At 44.4% G+C, this 21,651-nt stretch overlaps 1 pseudogene; it reads right to left on the reverse strand.

The window, feature by feature from the left end:
- The window catches only part of LOC141271524 (serine/arginine-rich splicing factor 9-like), a 53,197-nt pseudogene extending 34,682 nt beyond the window's left edge, over positions 1-18,515 (reverse strand).
- Between the last annotated feature and the right edge of the window lie 3,136 nt (positions 18,516-21,651).

Genomic DNA, 21,651 nt, shown 5'->3' on the forward strand with positions numbered 1-21,651 from the left:
AAGTTTGAATGGGCCAATAAATCGAGGAGCAAACTTAGCAGATCTCCCGCATAATCTAGTATTGCGAGCCAAGAGCCACACTCTGTCGCCCGGGTAGAATACGGGAGCAAGACGAAGAAGAGTGTCAGCCGACTCTCTATCTGTGGAGTCCGCCACGGGTAACGGGTGGACAAAGCCAGCGGGACTTTGACGGGGAGATTTATCTCTCGCACAGAAGGCACACGCAAGAACATATTCCTTAACGTCCTGGCGCCACCGGGGCCACCAATAGGACCGTTGAAGGGACTTTGTGGTACGTTTGACCCCAAGATGGGCTCCGATCTTAGGGGCATGAACCCAGGAAAGCACCTCATTTTGTAGATTAGGAGGAACAAATGTCCTCCCTGAAGGAACCTGGTTCTTTTTGACATAATCTAACAAGACCTGGGTCTCGGGGACAGACAGAGGATCTGTGCCGGGAGCCACATCGGTAGAAGGGTCAGAGACTACCCTCCGGGTGACTGTAACCATACACTGAGACACACAATTCTAACTCGAGGAACAAATTCTCCCCGTATTCCAGTCAGTGTGTGGAGTGTGACAACGTAACCATGGAAGACCCAATAACACCTCATCTAATCCCCCGGGAATAATAAGAAAGGAGATAACCTCCCGGTGACCCTGAGGAAATTACATGGTGAGGGGAATCAACTGATGGGTGATTTGTGTGTCCAGGAGTGAACCGTCGACTACCCTAATGTTCATTGGTCTTGGCAGTAACTCTATAGGGATGGCATGCCTCTGGGCAAACGTAGATGCCAAAAAATTGCCGTCGGCGCCAGAATCCACCCACGCCTTGGCAGTAACCGCAGTTGCTCTGAAGGACAAGGACACCTTATACAATAATTTGGAGGAAGAAGCCCTAGAATCTAACACACCTCTTCCAACAGTGGTTAGACACACTCGTTTACCCGACTTCTTGGAACCCTTATTAAAGGGGGACTCCAAGAGATGTGCAGGTCGGGAACGAGAAGAGCTAGACTCAGTTCGGGATATATCCATAGCCTCAGGCTCCGGGTCGGGAGTCTCGGGTTTGGAAATGGGTCTAGAGAAGGATGGTGCCAACCGATACTGAGGTCTGGAGACCTCCAGCTCTAACTTGTGTTCTGCATGACGCAAATCTATTCGGTTAGCGAGAGATATTAACTCCTCCAGGGAGGTTGGAATCTCTCTAGCAGATAGAGCATTTTTAATATGCCCAGCCAGACCCTTCCAGAACACCAGGATTAAAGACTTCTCAGACCAATCCAATTCAGCCGCTAAGGTTCTGAATTGGATGGCATAGTGGCTTGCGGTGGCCGAACCCTGGATAAGCGCAAGATGATTAAGAGCCGTATCATGCGTGACCTGAGGACCAAGGAATACACTCTTTAGGGCTTTGAGAAAGAGACCCGCATTAGCCACTACCGGGTCATTGCGCTTCCACAGAGGAGTAGCCCACTCCAGAGCCCTGTGGGAGAGTAACGAGATGACATAACCCACTTTGGCTCTTTCGGAGGGGAACCATGCCTCCATCATCTCCAAGTGAATGGAGCATAAATTAATAAAACCCCTGCAGGATTTACTGCCCCCAGAAAATTTTTCCAGGAGAGCAAAATGGGGTAATGGGGCAGTTGCAGCTGTCGCAGCATTTATCACAGCCGAGTTAACCAGATTGGCTGCTTGAGAAGCCGCCTGGGTAGCTACTGCAGTGATATCAGCTACCGGATCAGCTTGTTCCAGAGTCCTAAGTCTGGCCTCAAGCTGCTGTATATAGCGCTGCAGTTGCTGATTGTCAGCCATGTTCGGCAAGACCCTGGCGCTCTGATACTGTTAAGGGGACGGTTGCAGACAACTTTATTATAATGGAACGCAACCGAACCCGGGGTCCGCGATGCAGCCTGCTGGACTGCTGCCGAACTCCTTCTGGGTGTGAAGGAAAAAACTAACAGAATATCAATCCCCTCCGTGTTACAGCACACTGGAACGGGTATAGGAATTCGCACTATCTCCGTTAGCAGCACGAGAGATATGCGGTAAAAAACTATCTGTAGTCCTGTTACAGCACAGGGACTACACTGGCGGCGCTAGGATGCGTGTGTGACTACGCCGACGGGTACACGTGCCTCCAGCCGGCGTGCTACCAGACTGAAGGATACTACTCCACGTGGCTGACAGGCGATAACCGTGGATAGGACGTCTGCAGGCTGCTCGGGGTGTTAGGCGACCCCCTTGGCAGAGCCAGACTGCTAGACGAAGCTACCTGCCTATTTACACTACACCTGCCTATGGAAACTACACGTGGAACACAGTCGTCCACACAACAGCATACTGCTCAATGATCAGAGCGCGCCGCCATGTTTGTGGGCGGGCCTTTTAAAGACTAAGCCCTGCCGACCGTCGCACCATTGGTGATGCCACCCGTGGACCAATCAGGCGGTGCCAGGTCATCGGGTCAGGTGGTTGCCAAACCACCAATCATGGTCCGCCAGGTCACGGGCATGCTCAGTGCCGAGAATCCTGGACTTAGACCCCAACAGCCCTGTCTCCCTCCGCAACCTATGCTTAACATTGCTAGGCACAAATACCCAAGAGACAATCTGTACATCTCATGGACCAGCTAGGTGTTGGGGCTGATGATGATGCTGAGCAGCATCAGCCCTGGCTGGACTGCAATGGGAGACCACAGAAGGTTTTGGATCCATTTCGAATCCAGCAACAGCCCGATGCCTAATAGCTTATATGTATGCTATGACAACAGATCCAGTGAAGTGTTGAATGTATGACTGATGAAATGAGAGGATCAGTAATGGGCACAAACCCCCCCACTTCAACTCAGATGCCAGTAAATTGGAGTGCTATGGGTTTGTTGGTGATGGACTCAAAATCAACTCCCAAACCTGTTGCCAGTTTTTGAAGACACTTTCGTCAAGCAGTGGTACAAGAAGAAGCTTGCACCTTTCAAGAAAACCATGATTTTCATGCAAGACAATGCTCCATCGCATGCATCGAAGTCCTCCACTGCTTGGCTGGTAGTAAAGGCTTTAATGATGAAAGAACAATGACGTGGCCCCTTCCTCATCTGACTTAAGGGCTCACAGGTTCCCAATAGGGTGTAAGAGGGAGATTTCTGGTGAAAGAAAATAGTACATCTCTCTGAACTGTGACTGGGAGGCTGTGGTTGGTTCTGCCCAAAAAGTTGATAGTCAACAGATTAAGAAACTGACTCCATGGATGAAAGGCTAATGACTATTATTTAAAAGAAGGGAGGTTATATTGGTCACTTACATTTTTGTGAAATGTCAGACATGTATTTTTGTACATTTGACTTGTTTGGTCACTATTCTCACATTACCAAATGAAAATAAAAATCGAGATGGAAAAATTTACGTTTTTCATTTAGTTGCCCAATAATTCGGCACACATAGATTATCTCCTAAGAAAGACAAAACCTCATTTTTATTTCTTCAATATTCAGGCTTCAGGTTTATTGACATTTTGGATTGACCAACAGCACTATAGTTGTTCAATAATAAAGTTAATCAGCAAAAATACAAATTGCCAAATCATTTCGCACATTGTGTATGTATATAAAGATATAAGAAATAAGTGACCTATGACTTGGGGAACGAGGGGTCATTAAAAAGGTGAGCTCTTTATCATTGCTAGTAGTCCTCTATATTTTTACATTTTGTTCCTATACATGCACCCACTCATCTTCTTCTTCCACTTGAAAACAAACATCTTTAGGTTTGTCCACTTTGCAAGTGATCTCTAATAGTGATGAGCGAGCACTAAAATGCTCGGGTACTCGTTGCTCGGGTCGAGAAAATTGGAATACTCGGGAGCTTGACCCGAGCAACGAGCCCAATGTAAGTCTATGGGAAACTCGAGCATTTTTCAGGCGGCTCCCCCTGACGGTCTGCAGAGGGCCTAAAAATTGCCCAAATCGATGGGAACAGTGCTCAAATGACATGGGAACAGCATGGGGAAGACCCCTGGAAGCATCTCTGACTCCCAGATCACTGCTGTCAGCAACGTGTTCAGAGTATTACACCACTTTTACGAACTCACAATAAAACATACAAAAACGAAACCAAAATGAATTTTCCTGGGAAATATATTAAGGAACATCCTTTCCAGGGTAATGACTTGTATATAAGGCAAAATAAATAACCAAAAACAAAAATACTCCTCCACAACTTGGCGTTTTTGATGCGTTTTTGCACTTTTGCATTGATTTCAACCAAGGTAAATGCATTCACCAGGAAATGTCATTTTAACATTTTATAGCCTTATCTGGCCATGTGGTGTGTGACACATCATCAGACACATGCATACAGTGCTGAAAAGACATGCCCATCATAAGTGATCCTTGGCGCATGCGAAGATGCCTCCCACCATGCACCTGTCGTTGCAGACTTACAACAATCACCGTCCACATCCTTGTCCCACTGTAGAGTTAAGTTGTCCCTACCCCATTCCTTGGACTGCAAGCACAAGTATGGAGCAGGAGGCAGCCACCCACCCACCCACAGGCTGCAATACTATATTGCCAAATTTTTGACAGCTGCTTGCACTTGAAATGTGGCCTTTTAAGCTCGTGGAGGCGGAAGCTTTTCACAACCTCATGTCGGCGGCGGCCGGGTGTCCATACTCTGTCCCATACTCTGTCCCCAGCCGCCAGTGTTTCCTCCCGATGTCGTCTCCGCCTTCTACAAGCACAGGTCCCACAACATTACCCGTGTCCTCCCCATTGCACTTACTGGGAAGGACAGCCTAACCACAAGCAGGTGGACAGGTGAATGTGGTCAGGAACGGTACGGAGCCAGTCCAAAGCTTTTTTTGCGAAGTTGTATTTCACCACAGCCATATTCTTTAGCTCGGTGAAAGGACTGGCATAGAGGGAAATCGTATCTACTCTGGGTGTCATTTCTCCGTCACCAGGTTCAGTCCATTGTCACATACGACCATGCCTGGCTGTATGCTCAGCGGTGAGAGCCACAGATCAGGCTGCTGTGTTACAGCTTTCAACAACTCTGCAGCGCTGGGTGGTTTGTCAATTAAGCATTAAGCCTGTTGCCGCTTGGCCAAGGAAGTGCTGCAGTGCTGTCAGCTTGTGACTGATGTAGTCATTTCGGAGATGGAGGAGGAGGTGCATGAGCTGAGCAATGTGATTACATTGAGGTTAAATTGGTGACGCTGTTTTTTATACTAAAGAAAGATCCTATTGTTTTGTTTTTTTTACGTTATTTTTTAAGACAAATGCATTCACCGGGAAATGTCATTTTAACATTTTACATCCTTAGCTGGCAATGTTGTGTGTGACACATCATCAGACGCATCCTGTTTTATTTATGATGGAAGGACTCTGAGAGTCATAAAGCCTATTTTTATAGGGCCATCAGACGGCCTTTACTATTCTTAAAAGGCCAGCAGTCGGCCCTCGCTATTGTTAGAGAGCAATCAGCCCGCTATGCTTTGTTGTTCCCATTATTAACAAGTGGGTCTCCTATAATGTTATTGCGTATCCAGTGACTGCAAGGGCTGCCAAAAATTTAAACGCAACCCAATACATCTTTGAAGAGACATAGAGGAGGGTCTCAGTAAAAAAAATGTTCCCATTATAAAGGAGCGGGTGGTAATGCCCATGCTGTGACTGCAAGGGCTGCCAAAATATGGAAAAACCCCACTAAGAATTTAAAGACACATAGAGCAGGGCCACAGTAATGACAAATTCCATTTAGAAAGGAGAGAGTCTGCTATACAGTTATAGGGTATGCAGTGAGTCCAACGGCTGATCAAATTTAGGAAAAAACCCACTAAGAATTTAAAGACACACAGAGCAGGGCCACAGTAACAAGGTACGACATGTTCCCAATAGAAAGGAGAGGGTCTGCTATACAGTTATAGGGTATGCAGTGAGTCCAACGGCTGACCAATTTTAGGAAAAATCACATTAAGAATTTAAAGACGCACGGAGCAGGGTCACAGTAACAAGGTACGACATGTTCCCATTAGAAAGGAGAGGGTCTGCTATACAGTTATAGGGTATGCAGTGAGTCCAACGAGTGATCAATTTTAGGAAAAACCCCACTAAGAATTTAAAGACACACGGAGCAGGGCCACAGTAACAAGGTACGACATGTTCCCATTAGAAAGGAGACAGTCTGCTATACAGTTATAGGGTATGCAGTGAGTCCAACAGCTGACCAATTTTAGGAAATACCCCACTAAGAATTTAAAGACACACAGAGCAGGGCCACAGTAACAAGTGCGACATGTTCCCATTAGAAAGGAGAGGGTCTGCTATACAGTTATAAGGTATGCAATGAGTCCAACGGCTGACCAATTTTAGGAAAAACCCCACTAAGAAATTAAAGACACATAGAGCAGGGCCACAGTAACGACAAATTCCCATTAGAAAGGAGAGGGTCTGCTATACAGTTATGGGGTATACAGTGAGTCCAACAGCTGACCAATTTTAGGAAAAACCCCACTAAGAATTTAAAGACACATAGAGCAGGGCCACAGTAACAAAGTACGACATGTTCCCATTAGAAAGGAGCGGATCTGCTGTACAGTTACAGGGTATGCAGGGAGTCCAACGACTGACCAATTTTAGGAAAAAACCCACTAAGAATTTAAAGACACATAGAGCAGGGCCACAGTAACGACAAATTCCCATTAGAAAGGAGAGAGTCTCCCATAGTACTGGCCTATGCAGTGAATGCAAGGGCTGCCAAAAATTTGGAGGCACTTCAATGACCCTTGGAAGAGACGTGGAGGAGGGCCTCATAAAAAAATGTTCCCATTAGAAAGGAGCGGGCTCCTATACTTGTAATGCCCATGCACTAAGTATATGGGCTGACAAACATTTACCCCTGGGGGGTATACATGAACATACTGTATACATTTTTTTTTTTTTATGGGCATCATAAACACCCTTTAAAAAAATTATGTTGCATCACGGACCACAGTCACCCTGGTGATATGGTGGTGGAGGATGAGGAGGAGGAGGACAAGAGCAAATAGCCAAAATCAGGAAGCGTATACCCATGTGTGGGTGTGAAAAGGTTCATGGGAATACACCTCCCAAGAAAAGACACTGGATTTGAGTTTATGTTATGCTGCTATCATTCGGTGGTGTTGAGAAGTCTGGCTCAAAGCACTTATCAGTTATAATTCCACCAGCGGCACTAAAAACCCGCTCTGATAAAACGCTGGCGGCAGGGCAGGCCAGGACCCCCAAGGCATAGAGAGCCAGTTCATTCCACGTATCCAGCTTGGATACCCAATAATTATAAGGCACAGAGGAAACACGGAGGACATTGGTAAGGTCGGTAAGGTACTCCCTCAGCATCTTCCCAAACTTTGCACTCCTTGTGAAAGTATCCCGCGCCTCAGGGCCTGTGCGATGGGAGAGTCTGAGAAAACTCTCCCAGAACTTTGACAGTGTTGCCCTGCCTCTGCTGGATTGAAGTTGTGTCTCTCTCGCCTGTACTCCTTGGTTGTCCAAATAAGTGTGCCATTTGCCACCAGCGTTTTCAGATGGGAATTTCTTTAATAGTTCCGCAACAAGGGCCTTCTGGTACAGCCCCATTTTTGTAGACCTGTCCACCTCAGGAATAAGAGATAGAAAGTTCTCTTTGTAGCATGGACTAGAAGTGTCACCAACCAGTAATGACTGTCACCCAAAATTTTGAGAACGTGAGGGTCATGGGAAAGGCAGCGTAACATAAACTTAGCCATGCGTGCCAGACTACTAACAGGCAAGACTTCTGTGTCCTCACCAAGAGGATGACTGACCATGCTCTCCTCCTCCTCCTCCTCTCTATCCTCTGGCCATCCACGCTGAATAGACGGTATGACAGCTGTGCAGGTAGTATCGTCTATAGTGCATGAAACTAGCTCCTGTCCTTCCTCCTCCTCCTCCTCTTCCTCATTGTCACCCAATTCACTTTGGGATGAGACAAGGCTTGGCTGTGTGTAATCACCCTGTATGGTTCCTTGCTCCATCTCATTGTGCTCCGCCTGCAATGCATCCTCTTTGATTGTGAGCAGAGAGCGTTTCAGACGACAGAGAAGCGAGATGGTCACGCTAATTATGGCGTCATCGTCGCTCACCATCTTGGTGGAGTCCTCAAAGTTTTGGAGGATGGTAGATATGTCTGACATCCATGTCCACTCCTGAGGTCTTATGTGTGGAGTCTGAACTGAATACCGACGGCCTTGTTGATGCTGGTACTCAACAACTGCCCTCTTCTCACAAATCCTTCCCAACATCTGCAGTGTAGAGTTCCAACCCGTGGGGACATCACACACCAGTCTGTGAGCCGGAAGCTGCAAACGCTGCTGAAGCACGGCAAGGGCGGCGGAAGCTGTAGCTCACTTTCTAAAATGGGCACACAGGCGGCGTACTTTAACAAGCAGATCCAGCAGCTACGGGTAGGATTTGAGAAACCGCTGAACCACGAGGTTAAGCACATGGGCCAGGCATGGTACGTGTGTGAGCTCGCCTCGCCTCAGAGCCGCCACCAGGTTCCGGCCATTGTCACACACGACCATGCCTGACTGTAGGTTCAGCGGTGTGAGCCACAGATCTGCCTGCTCTTTCAGAGCTGTCCTCAACTCTTCAGCATTGTGCGGTTTTTCAGCTAAGCCTATTAGCTTCAGCACAGCCTGTTGCCGCTTGGCCGAGGCAGTGCTGCAGTGCTTCCAGCTTGTGACTGATGTGGTCATTTCGGAGATGGAGGCTTTAGAGGAGGAGGAGGCGGAGGAGGATGAGGTGCAGGAGCTGTAGACCATGGGGGCAACCCTGATTGATCTAGGGCCCGCAATCCTTGGCGTCGGGAGGACGTGTTCCGTCCCAAGGTCCGGCTGGGTCCCGGATTCCACTATGTTAACCCAGTGTGCCGTCAGTGAGATGTACCGTCCCTGCCCACAAACACTTGTCCACGTGTCCGTGGTTAGGTGGACTTAACCGGTAACTGCGTTGTTGAGAGCCTGGCTAATGTTTTGGGACACGTGCGTGTGTAATGCGGGGACGGCACACCGGGAGAAATAGTGGCGGCTGGGGACCGAGTACCGAGGGCCGGCGGCCGCCATCAGGTTGCGGAATGCTTCCGTCTCCACAAGCCTAAAAGGCAACATTTCGAGCGCAAGAAGTTGTGAAATGTGAGAATTTAGTAGTGTGGCCTGTGGGGCGTTGGCTGCATATTTGCGCTTGCGTTCCAAGGACTGGGGTATGGACAACTGAACAAGGACATGGATGTGCTTCCTGATGCTGCTACTTGAGAGTGTGCAATGACAGGAGTAGGGCAGGAGGCGTCTTCGCATGCACCATAGAAAAGGGATTGGCTTGCATGCACAACAGCGGAAAAAGCAATGGTGCCACCCGCAGACACTGTTCCTGGACCCTAGGGTTCGGCCCACAAAGTCGAGTGCTTTGCTGCCATGTGCCTGATCATGCTGGTGGTGGTTAGGCTGGTCGTTTTGCCACCGCTGCTGATTCTGGCCTGGCAGGTGGTGCAAATGGCCTTTTTGGGTTTATCGGCAGAGTCTTTAAAAAACAACCAGACTTGGGAAGACCTAACAGTTGTACTGGCAACTTCCTTAATGTTGGTGTTACGGGGAACGGTTGCCTGCCTTCTGTCTGCGGCCATCACACTGCTTCTTCCTGCCTGTTGGGGTGCTCTGCCTCCCTCCCCCTGTGTGCTGCTGTCCTCCTGCCAGGTTGGGTCAGTTACTATATCATCCACCACCTCGTCTTCCACTTCCGCACCCTGGTCCTCCTCCTGACTTTCTGGCAATTGTGTCTCATCATCGTCCACCTCTTGTGACACTTTCCCACCGTCGCCTTCGTGTGACCGTCGCTGCTCAAATATTTTGGCATCGCTACACGCAATCTCCTCTTGCCTTGCTTCAAGTGGACCGGGCGAGAGGCCCGAATCTATAAATGGAAAAGTGAACAGCTCTTCAGAGTGTCCAAGTGTAGGATCAGTTGTCTCTGGGTACTTGGCATGGTGGGAGGAAGGAGGATCAGGGTGAGGAATATGCAGTCCAGACTCACGGCTACTGATACTTGACCGTGTGGAAGACAGGGTGGTGGTGGTGGCGGCTAAGTGACTGGAAGCATTATCCGCTATCCAACCAACAACCTTTTGACACTGCTCTGGGTTCAATAGTGGTGTGCTACGGTCCCCTAGAAATTGGGACAGGAAGGTCAGGCGAGAAGATGTGGGTGTTGTGGCACAATTTCGGCTTGCCCACGGTCTTGTCCTCGGCCTCTGCATGCACCATTACCATCACGTCCAGTTCCCCGTGCCTTGCCCATTTTAAATGGAGGACAGTATCTTCCACCCTCACTACAAATGACTGAGTTTGGAGCGAACTTATATGTGATCCGTGTGATGGAGAAAACAGTTTTAAATACCTGGCCTGTAGGTAAGTAGTTTGAACAGCAAACTGCGGTGAATTGCTTCACTGACACACTGAAAGAAATTTTTAATGGAGGTCAGAAATGGCAATATTTTCTGACAATGTATATGTGATCTGTGTGATGGAGAAAACAGAGTTTTAAATACCTGGCCTGTAGGTAAGTAGTTTGAACAGCAAACTGCGGTGAATTGCTTCAATGACACACTAAAGGAAATTTTTAATGGAGGCCAGAAATTGCAGTATTTTCTGACAACGTATATGTGATCCGTGTGACGGAGAAAACAGAGTTTTAAATACCTGGCCTGTAGGTAAGTAGTTTGAACAGCAAACTGCGGTGAATTGCTTCAATGACACACTAAAGGAAATTTTTAATGGAGGCAAATGGCGCAGAAAAAATGGTGTTCTCTGGATTGCTTTTTAAGCAAATAATGAGGATTAAGATCCAAAGAAAAGTATTCCTGGCCCCTGAGACCTGGGCCTTTGTATAGAAATATCTAACAGCAGCAGAAGGCAGAATTGGAATGGACCCTCTTGTGCCATATGCACTGCAGTCTGCTATATACACTGCCTGCCTATACACCCTGCCTGATATCTCTGCAGATGGATTAGTCCTCAGAAGGACTGTTTGTTAAGATGGATATGTGTAATGTACGGTTTATCTCCCTACACTACCTAATACACAAGCAAATCTGTCCCTGACACAGCAGCACCTCTCCCTACACAAGCAAATGGCGCAGAAAAACGGTGTTCTCTGGATTGCTTTTAAGCAAATAATGAGGATTAAGTTTTCCTGGCCCCTGAGACCTGGACCTTTGTATAGAAATATTTAACAGCAGCAGGAGGCAGAATTGGAATGGAGCCTCTTGTGCTATATGCACTGCAGTCTACTATATACACTGCCTGCCTATACACCCTGCCTGCCTGATATCTCTGCAGATGGATTAGTCCTCAGAAGGACTGTTTGTTAAGATGGATATGTGTATGTACGTTTTTTCTCCCTACACTACCTAATACACAATCAAATCTCTCCCTGACGTAGCAGCAGCCCTCCCTACACTGTCTGATCCGGAGTGACTGTGATGAGCATGGCAGCGCCAGGTCTGATATAGACCTGATGACGCTGTGCGGCCAGCCAATCACTGTAATACCCACAACCAACATGGCTACGGAATTATAATGCATGGCAGGCAATCCCTGCATGTTCATTGGCTCTCTAAAGAGCGCCAAACATGCAGGGAGGGGACCCGAGTTCCCTCCCGAGCAACCCGGAAATACTTGGCGAGTGCCGAGCATCTCGAGCAGTGAGATGCTCGGGAGAGCACCGAGCAGTAGCTAGCATGCTCGCTCATCACTAATCTTTAATCATTTCCTGTTCTTTGGCTTTTTAAACACATCATTTTATTGAAATAAGACTTTCAATGTCCTGAAATGTGTCCTCTTCACTAAATCACATTGCCACAAGAGTTATCGCCCACTCCTGACTAGACATTGCGTTGTTCTCAAGGAAAATCTATTTTCACTGTTATAGTTAAAGGGAAAATGCAATTGTAGTGTAGAATTGTTGGAATTATTCTGTTATTACCTTTGTATGACATAGAGGGCAAATATCTCCATACGATTAGCACTAGCACAGACCACGTATGCATACATTTTAAAGAAAGTACCTCAAGCTGTAGCATCAAGGAAGGGAGAGCCCCATCTAATGTTTGGCCTATCGACCCCTCCAATTTTTGGTGCAACTATGTGCAGGGCTTCCACTCACCAGAAATGCCATGATAGCAAGCAATGTAGAATGAAATTGTCCCACCTTTTACACTTGTTTGAGCTATAAATCGGTGAATAATAAGTGGCAGTCCCTAAGTACTGTACAATCAATTGTTTTGTATCTTTCATATACCGTATATCTTTTATAGACAGGTTATAAAGTGAAGATTTTCTCCACCAAATTTTATCTTTAAATAATCCAAATTATAGATGCTCTCAGCTGGGAAGCCCTGTGCTCAATGATTCTATACCTAAAGCAGGGGTGGGGAACCTCTAGCCCGAAGGCAGTTTTTAGCTGGTGACATCCTTTTCTCTGGCCCCCAGGTAGATTCCTGGAGGCTGCAGTGCTAGGATGGGGATTTCAGTGCTTGCTGGCCGGGGATGCGCTTTGCCGACCTTGCTTCTGACACTAGGATCACGCGCACACAATATTCACTACTGAATGCTGCAGCAAGTGCAGTAAAAGATTACACCCTTACGCTGGCCAGTGCTAGTGTCAGGACATACTATGTGGGCGGAGTCAGCACGCTCTGTGCTCTAGTCCCAAACAACGATGAAGACAGCTGTGATGTATATGCCCCAGCGTCTCCTGTGATGTATATGCCCCAGCATCTCCTGTGATGTATATGCCCCAGCAACTCCTGTGATGTACTGTATATGCCCCAGCTTCTCCTGTGATGCATATGCCCCAGCCTCTCCTGTGATGTATATTCCCCAAACCAGTGTATCCTATGTGATGTACATGCTCCAATCTCAGCATCTCCTGTGTAATGAAAATGCACCTGCACCTGTGTCTCCTATGTGGTATACTTGCACCAACCCTAGTATCTCCTGTATATGCTGCAGCCCTGGTGTCTCTTATGTGATGGATATACTGCAGCATTATGTCTCCTATGTGAAGCATATAGAGCAGACTCAGTGACTCCTATATGATGTATACTGCAGACTTCCCACTGCTTGAGTTCTATAAATGTAACGTGAAAAGTAATGAATTTCCCACTGTGAGCAGAGCTTTACAGTAATATATATCTGTGTTCAGAACTTACTGCTGTGAGTTCTTTTCAAAATTCATCGCAGAGAGTTGACTGCACTCCAGACCGATGCAAACCTGGAAAATTAGTTGCGAGTAGCAACATCATCCATCACACCAAAGAAATGCGCTCCAGACATCATACTAGTGGTGAGTTAATTAAAATGTTGATCACTTGTTATAAATTTCAAGTTGATAATTTTGTACGACCCCCGAACGAGGTTATAAAACTCCATCCAAATGGCCCCTGGCAGAAAAAAGGGCCCCGACCCCTGCCCTAATCATAAATTATTAATTGTTTACTCTGGATGCAACTTGAAATATCTTAACAGGGAATCCAGTTCTAATATCTAAAAATTTCCCTGGACCTCTTCAAAAGACAATGTTCTGATCATCGCAAAAAATCAAACAGGTCATGATAGAAATTCCATACAGTATGTGACAACCATATGTGAAAAACTAGCCATCTGAGGAGTAACTAGGCTAAAGAACAAGATAGGGCAATAGTGTTTTAACTGGATAACAGGGAAGGTCATAGTGGTTATGCTCACCTGGTTGACTTGTGTAAAACACAACACTAAAATGGCATGGAAATGCTACAGCACCATAGGTTACAATAACCAATGTAATATCAGGTGGGAAAACGAAACATGGGTTGATGAAGAAGTTGGATTACTTGAAAATGCGTAAAAAATAAACTACATTGCTATTATCCATGTCTCATTGCTTCTTCATTTGGATCCTCACCAGCAGCGCAGGAAATACATTTTTCCTTTTCCCACCTGATAAGCTGGCCATCTGGGGAGAGAACGATAGGGCAGTTATATTTCAATATGTCTGATTCTTTTGTTCTCAGGGAAGATAAGCCGATGCCAGATCCTACAATGTTTCTATACATAATAATCTAAATTGATCAAAATGGTCATTTTCTACTAAAATTATCTTTTGGCAGCTGAAAATTAACACATTTTGATCATTATAACAAACCAATGACAGACAGTCATCTCCAGCTCTATAGTCCACGAAAGAGCTTTCTGAAAGAACAGTTCCAGAACTTTCTCAGAATTATTCATTATATTTTATGTCCTGTGTCTTTAACTATGTGTAGACAGTTTCAATGACTATACTGGCCAATATAGATTACGATGTTTATACCTTTGTCGAAAGAACGATTGTTCACCACATTATCGTTTGCATAATGGTTGTTCATCAACCTACTTTTGTGAAACACATGCATTATCTGCATAAATTGTTCATACATGGAGTGATTGAGCGGAATAGTTTTTGGTCTTGGACAATAGCCATCTAACATATATGGTCACTCTTACTGGCCAGACCAAATTTTACAATTCTGACCAGTGTCACTTTATGTGGCAATAATTCAGGAATGTTTAAACAAATCCCAGTGATTCTGAGATTGTTTTTTTTGTGACATATTGTACTTTATGTTAGTGGTAAATTTGGATTGAAATTTGTAAAATATCAGAATTTTGGGAAAATGTAGCGATTTTCAAATACTCAATTTTTTATATCCTTAAACCAGTTAGTCATGCTGTACAAATTAGTTTATAAACAACATTTCACATATGTCTACTTTATATCAGCATCATTTTTGAAACATAATTTTATTTTGTTAGGAAGTTAGAAGGGTTAAAAGTTTACCAGAAATTTCTAATTTTTCCAACAAAATTTACAAAAACATTTTTTAGGGACCATATCATGTTTGAAGTGACTTTGAGGGGCCTATGTGACAAAAAAAATACCCAAAAGTGACACCATTTTAAAAACTACACTCCTCAAAGTGCTCAAAACCACATTCAAGAAGTTCATTAACCCTTTTGGTGCTTTACAGGACTTAGAGCAATGTAGAAGAAAAAAATGACCATTTTAATTTTTCCCCAAATTTTGGATTTTTACAAGGGTAACAGAAGAAAATGAACCACATAATTTGTTGCACAATTTCTCCTGAGTACGTCGATACCCCATATGTGGTGGAAAACTACTGTTTGGGCGCATGGCAGGGATAGGAACGGAAGGAGCGCCATTTGACTTTTGGAGTGCAAAACTGGCTGGAATAGATAATGGATGTCAGATTTGCAGAGCTACTGACATGCCTAAACAGTGGAAACTCACCCACAAATGACTCCATTTTGGAAACTACACACCTCAGGGAACCTATCTAGAGGTGTGGCGAACCCCTTGAACACCCAGGTGCGTCACAGAATTTTGTAACTTTGAGTCATGAAAATGAAAAAATACATTTTTCCAACAAAAATGTTGCTTCAGCACCAATTTTTCATGGACCATGCATTTGTTGTGCAATTTCTCCTGAGTACACCAAAACTCCATATGTGGTGAAAAACTACTGTTTGATCACATGGCAGGGTTCGGAAAGGAAGGAGTGCCAATTGAATTCTGGAGCGCAATTTTGGCAGGAATAGATTGCGGATGCCATGCCATATTAGAAGAGCCCCTGACATGCCAAAACAGCAGAAACCCCCACAAGTTGGAAACAACACCTCTTGATGAATTCATCTAGGAATGAGCTGAGCATTTTTACCCTTCAGGCGATTTGTAAAATTTTATAGCATTGGGCATAGTCAATGGAAAATTACAATTTTTCCATTAAAATGTTATTTTGGCCCCAAGTTTTCAATTTTCAGAAGGGATAATAGGAGAAAATTAATGGCATAATTTGTTATGCAATTTCTCCTGATTGTGCCAATACCCCATACGTGGTCAAAAACGACTTTTGAGGCACAGTGCAAAGCTCAGATGGTAATGAGCACCATATTGTAGTGCAGATTTTGCTGGACTGGTTAAAGGGTGTCATGACACATTGGCAGAGCCCCTGAGGTGCCAGAATAGTAGAACCTCCAATAAGTGACCTCATTTTAGAAACTACACCTCTCAATGAATTCATCTAAGGGTGAAATGATCATATTGACACCCCAGTTGTGTCAAATAATTTTATACTATAGGGCGGTGACAAAAAAATAATTACATTTTTGCCACAAAAAAAATAGTTTTAGCCCCAGATTTTATATTTTTACACAGGGAAATGGGTAAAATGGCACCAAAATTTGTCACGCAATGACTGCTTAACGTTGCAATATCCCATATGTGGCTGTACAGTACTGCTTAGCCACACGGCGAGACGTGTATGGGCTCCATGTGTCACCATACTGGTTCAATGACTCCAGTGTGTGTATGATGCCTAAAGTAAATGTACAGTGCATTTAGAAGGTGGCAATGCTGAACAACTACTTCTTCATACACATTTTAGGGACCCCAAATACTGTATATCTCAATTTAGATTACACAGTAGCCGTAAGCTGTTTGCTTGTGTTTCTTTAGTACTCTACATAATTATCGTTAAGATTAAAAGACCGTTGAGCATTTAGAAATTGCTATTTTAATTGGTTATGCTTTGTGCTGTTGCAGCAGAATTTTTAATTCAGATTAGAAAAACGGTACACTAGCTATGTTGAGTGTTTTTTTTTTAATTTGCTAATTTTGCTTTGAAGCCAGAGGTTTGGAGATAAATAACTTATAATGGATAATTATATTGTTACTAATAGTTAAAAGGGTATTACAGACCAAAGTATTTATCACCTATTTAATGGATTAGTGGAAGTCCACCTGCAGTGAACCTCCCATTGTTACCCCAGTTATCTCATTTTTTCCCAGGTACAATGCTCTGGCTAGGTGAAGTCTGATTGGAGCTGTACTTAGGTTTGCAGCCTGTGTCATTGATGAAAACAGCCAAACCCCACATTTGCCTGCTTTCGGTAATTTCAGAGCCAAAGGCAGGATGGTCAATAAAAAAAATAATTACGATAGTCTACTTTACAAAAATGACACCCAATAGCCATATTCAAATTTGACAACTGGTGCTGGCATTAAAGACGTTGTTGTCTATTGGATGACCCCTTAATTAATGACCCCAGCATGCTGCATGAATGTAAAAAAACTCTATACTTACCTCTCAGACTGGCGCCTTTCCTCCAGTCTCAGCCCTGGGTCCTCTATAGTCTCAGCTAGAGCCTTCACATTTCCATCCAAGCGGAAGAAAAACTGTTCTTCCACTCAGATGATATTGTCATAGATGGAATCAGGCCCATTGATTGGCTGCAGTGATCACATGGCATTATGTCAAGCGACTGGCAGGGGACAAAGGGCTGAGAGTGGAGAAGGAGGAACACTAGTCCAATTGGTAAGTATAGCACCTTGGAGATATCAATAAGGTGTTGCCCATTAATGATCAGCCCTTTTAAAGATATAACAGCAATATATGGCTCTTATACTATTTTTATAGTTTTGACCCTAATACAGCATTTCTGTTTTGCTATGAAATCATGACATGACCCGTAATACTACTAGTGAATTATCTGAAGGTACCATATATCAGATGCACAAGAGCCACATGTTGCTTCTGAACCACAATTAATGACAATTCATATTACTTATATCAAACAATACAGTATGTCACTTCTACTGTATGAGAAAAATAAGTACACCCTCTTTTAATTCTATGGTTGTATGTATTAGCACATGAAAACAACATCTAAGAAAGTATTAAAATTAGGTAAATACAACTTCAAGACAAATTACACTGCATCATTGTTTAGGCCAAAATACCGAAGCAAATGTCCTGATGTAACATTGGGATATATTTCCTTACAATGGGCACAATTTTATTATACTGCAGGCTATAAGTTGTGGAGTATGTAACACTTGAGGTTTCACATCTTAAAGCTTTTTTTCGCCTCTTATTTTTAAGAAGATTCTTACGTAAATTAGATACCGTTTTATATGCTTTTTTGAGATTCCAATCCCTCTTAGCCAGTCTATCAAAGACTTTACAGGCCTCTAACTCAAACGTAATATCATCTATACAATTTCGTCTGGTCCTATTTAATTCTCCATATGGAATATTTCGTTTACGTTACCAATGTTACATCAGGATCCGGGTCTTAATAAAATACTTACCAAAGATATCCGGTTTGTGGCAAAGAAAGCACCGATGCTAGGTACTACTTTGGTCCCCAGCCTTTTCCAGAGTGAAGAGCACAGGTATTCTGAGTCTAGTACCTGGTTAAATCTCAGTGTTTTTTTAAATGCGGAGCGAACCGCTGTAAAGCGAGTACACACGCAGTCAAAAAGGAGACTTTTTCCTCTCTACATAGTAACCGCATGCATAAAATACACGATTTCATTAATTGCAGCATGCCCTGGGTTACATACCTTGAATGCACCGCATGTAGGATCCAATATATTGGTTGTACTACAGACCCATTAAAACTACGGATTAGAAGACATATATCAGATACGGCCAATCCCTTAGCTACAAATGTCTCAGGGTATCAAAACATTTTCGGACGCTTCATAAAGGAGAGGTCTCGGCACTTAAATTTCAGGGTAGTGAGAAAGTGTATAGAGTAGACCTATCCGGGGGGAGACCACAGACGAAAATTATTAAACAGAGAATCGTATTGGATATTTATGTTAATAACTCGAGTACCTTTTAGACTTAATCTTAGACAATATTTGATATTACAATATTAATAATAATTTTGCTTATAGGTTGGACATTTTATATTGCTTTTTTTATATTAATATTATGTATGTATTACAAATGTTTTTATGACCCTTTTCTATATATATGCTAATAATATTGATTTTAGAGGATAGCAATGTATATGTGTTACTAATGATTGTTTGTTTTTTTCTTCACTTCTGTATATGCTAATTATACTGCCCTCAGAGGCTAGTCAGCACATGGAAACTATTGGCTCTAATTACAACTTACCTTTATATGCTCTCTAGCCCTCAAGTCGGACAGACCATGACTAAGACTGCACGTCGAAACGCGTAGGTCAAGATCCTTGTAGTGCACCAAGAATTGTATTAAGGTGGTAGCAGCATTTTTAATGGCTCAATAAAAGCTATGTTTCATTCAAGTTTAGAGTGTGATATGCTGGATCATTCCTGTTATTTTCTGATTCATGAACAAGGCTACTCTGGCCAAATTCGAGAAAGGCAAAGATTGCACCACACCCCAATGGTGAACCGACTTTATCCTTTTTTTTTCTTGCATTCGGGCATGGAGTTTCAAAGTAAGTACACAAGTCTCACCACGTCTGAGAGATCTATATAATAGTATATGCAGTTTGTGTTGTGAAATCTGGCGACATTTTCACTTTATCCTTTATCAAGATTCATTAATTAAGTAAGTGATGGACCTGGGCTACTTACTATACTCCCATAACGCTCCCAGAGTGTTAAGCAGCATTCACAACGTGAAGCTTAAGTATCTAATTTCTGTGGTTTCTAGGAGATAACCATTAAAGGGTTGTCTCAAGTTTTTAAGTTATTCCCTATCCATAGCATCCATGAATAGGAGATAACTTGAGATAGGACATAACTTCCCGATTGCTCAGAGCCCAACTGCCTGGACCACCAGTGATCCCAAGAACTGGACCCCAATTTGAATGGAGTAATGAACAATCATGCGATCCACCACTCAATTAATTTTTGAATGGGGGATGGGACACTGGCAAAGATGCCTTCATTCAAATGGCAGAATAGGACACACTGTACTCATAGCACAAGTCCTCCCAACATGTACTATACATATAGAGAAGATATCCCTATCTCTGTATCCCTGTATAGAGAATTGAGAATACTTTTTTACACCCCTTCTATATTTCACGCTGCACCAAAGCTCTTTGGTACCAGGACATAAAGAATTTTTTTTTCCCCACAAATGATGATTAATGGATTGTAATTATGGAGGATTTGTGATCTATGATTTCTAAGAATACTTAGTTATTAATTAGAGAATGCAGATGGTATGTCACATATTAATCATACTCTGAAGTCAGTGTCAGCATGGTGTGAATGTATAGGAAAACAGCCAGGCTGGGTTTCCGTAAGATAGGCTTGTCAACAATTTGATTTATATTAGGTGACTGAGATACGGCAGAGCTGTGGATGTCATGGCGGAACCTAGAATGAGGTCACAATGGGGGTTCTATGGCTTTACATAGGACTGCAAGAAAATATGCTCTGTTATGTGATGCCAATGAAACTAAACACTGAATCTTTATATCCCAGTTCACAGCTTCAAATTCCTTCTAACATGTCCTTTGTTTTCTCACCACTAGTGTTGAGCATTCCGATACTGAAATATCGGGTATCGGCCGATATTCACTGTATCGGAATTCCGATACTTAATTCCGATACTTTTATAATATCGAATACCGGAATCGGAAGTTCCCATAATGCCTGCGCTCTGCAGTGTCTCTGAAGGATGACAAGCTGGATGGCAGCGCTCAGCTGCGATCCAGCTTGTCATCAGAATGCCATCCCAGCGTGGGAGAATTCTCCTGATTGTTTAAAAGCCGGCGCGCGGTAAAAAGCCGCCGGCTTTTAAACAATCACGCAGCCCCATACTGCTTCCCCGCAGCCTCCCACCCCGATCCTCCGCTCCCCTCGCCACCTCCCATCCCGATCGTAAATTAGGACCGGGCGGGGAGCGCAGCACCAAGGAGCGAAGGACCCGGGCAGGGAAGCCGGCAGTGAAAAGACTTCACCGCCGGCTTTCCCGTTCTGTGCTGCGCTTTCCCGCCGGTTATTTCAAATGAACAGCTGAGGTATCAGGTGATGCCGATCAGCTGTTCATTTGAAGTAGCCGCGGTGCCCTCAGAGGGTTCATGTGAGTTCATGCTTGACTGCATTGCATGAACTCACATGAACTTTCCCACGGCCGCACAGGTCAGCCTCACCTCCCGGACCCGTCATGATTAGTGTGTGCGGGGTGTGTGTGTGTGCGGGGTGTGTGTGCGATGTGTGCGGGGTGTGTGTGTGCGGGTGTGTGTGCGGGTGTGTGTGCGGGCAGACATAGGCCGATGTGACACTACTACTCCCATCGGCCTATGTCTGTCCCCCGTCCACTCCTGCCAGCAGGATCAGCTCGATGGGAGCAGTAGTTCCCATCAGCCTGATCCTGCTATTTAAATTGCCCTACTGTGTCCCCAATAAATGTTAGATACATGTCATTGGTGGCCAGTGGTTACCTAAAAGAAATTAGTTCATACATTACCTGTCCCCGCCGATCGCCACCTAAAATAAAGTAAAAAATAAAAAACTACACCTATACTCACCAAGACACCTAATTCCCCGAAGCCATCGATCTCCTGTAATAAAATATAAAATAATAAACCACAACCTTATCCTTACCCCTCCGTAGCAGTCCACGAGTGTCCCACGAAGATCTCCAGTTCAGAGCAGCCACATAGAATGTGACCGCTCTGAACCGCTGCCGCCGCTAGAATGACGGGGCCGTAAGGGTTCACCGGAGTTCAGGCAGCGCTGCTCCGGTTAGCTCCTTTACG

This window comes from Phyllobates terribilis, unplaced genomic scaffold, assembly GCF_046119375.1.
Source record: "Phyllobates terribilis strain yellow unplaced genomic scaffold, ASM4611937v1 Scaffold_5__5_contigs__length_657084704, whole genome shotgun sequence".
NCBI lineage: Eukaryota > Metazoa > Chordata > Amphibia > Anura > Dendrobatidae > Phyllobates > Phyllobates terribilis.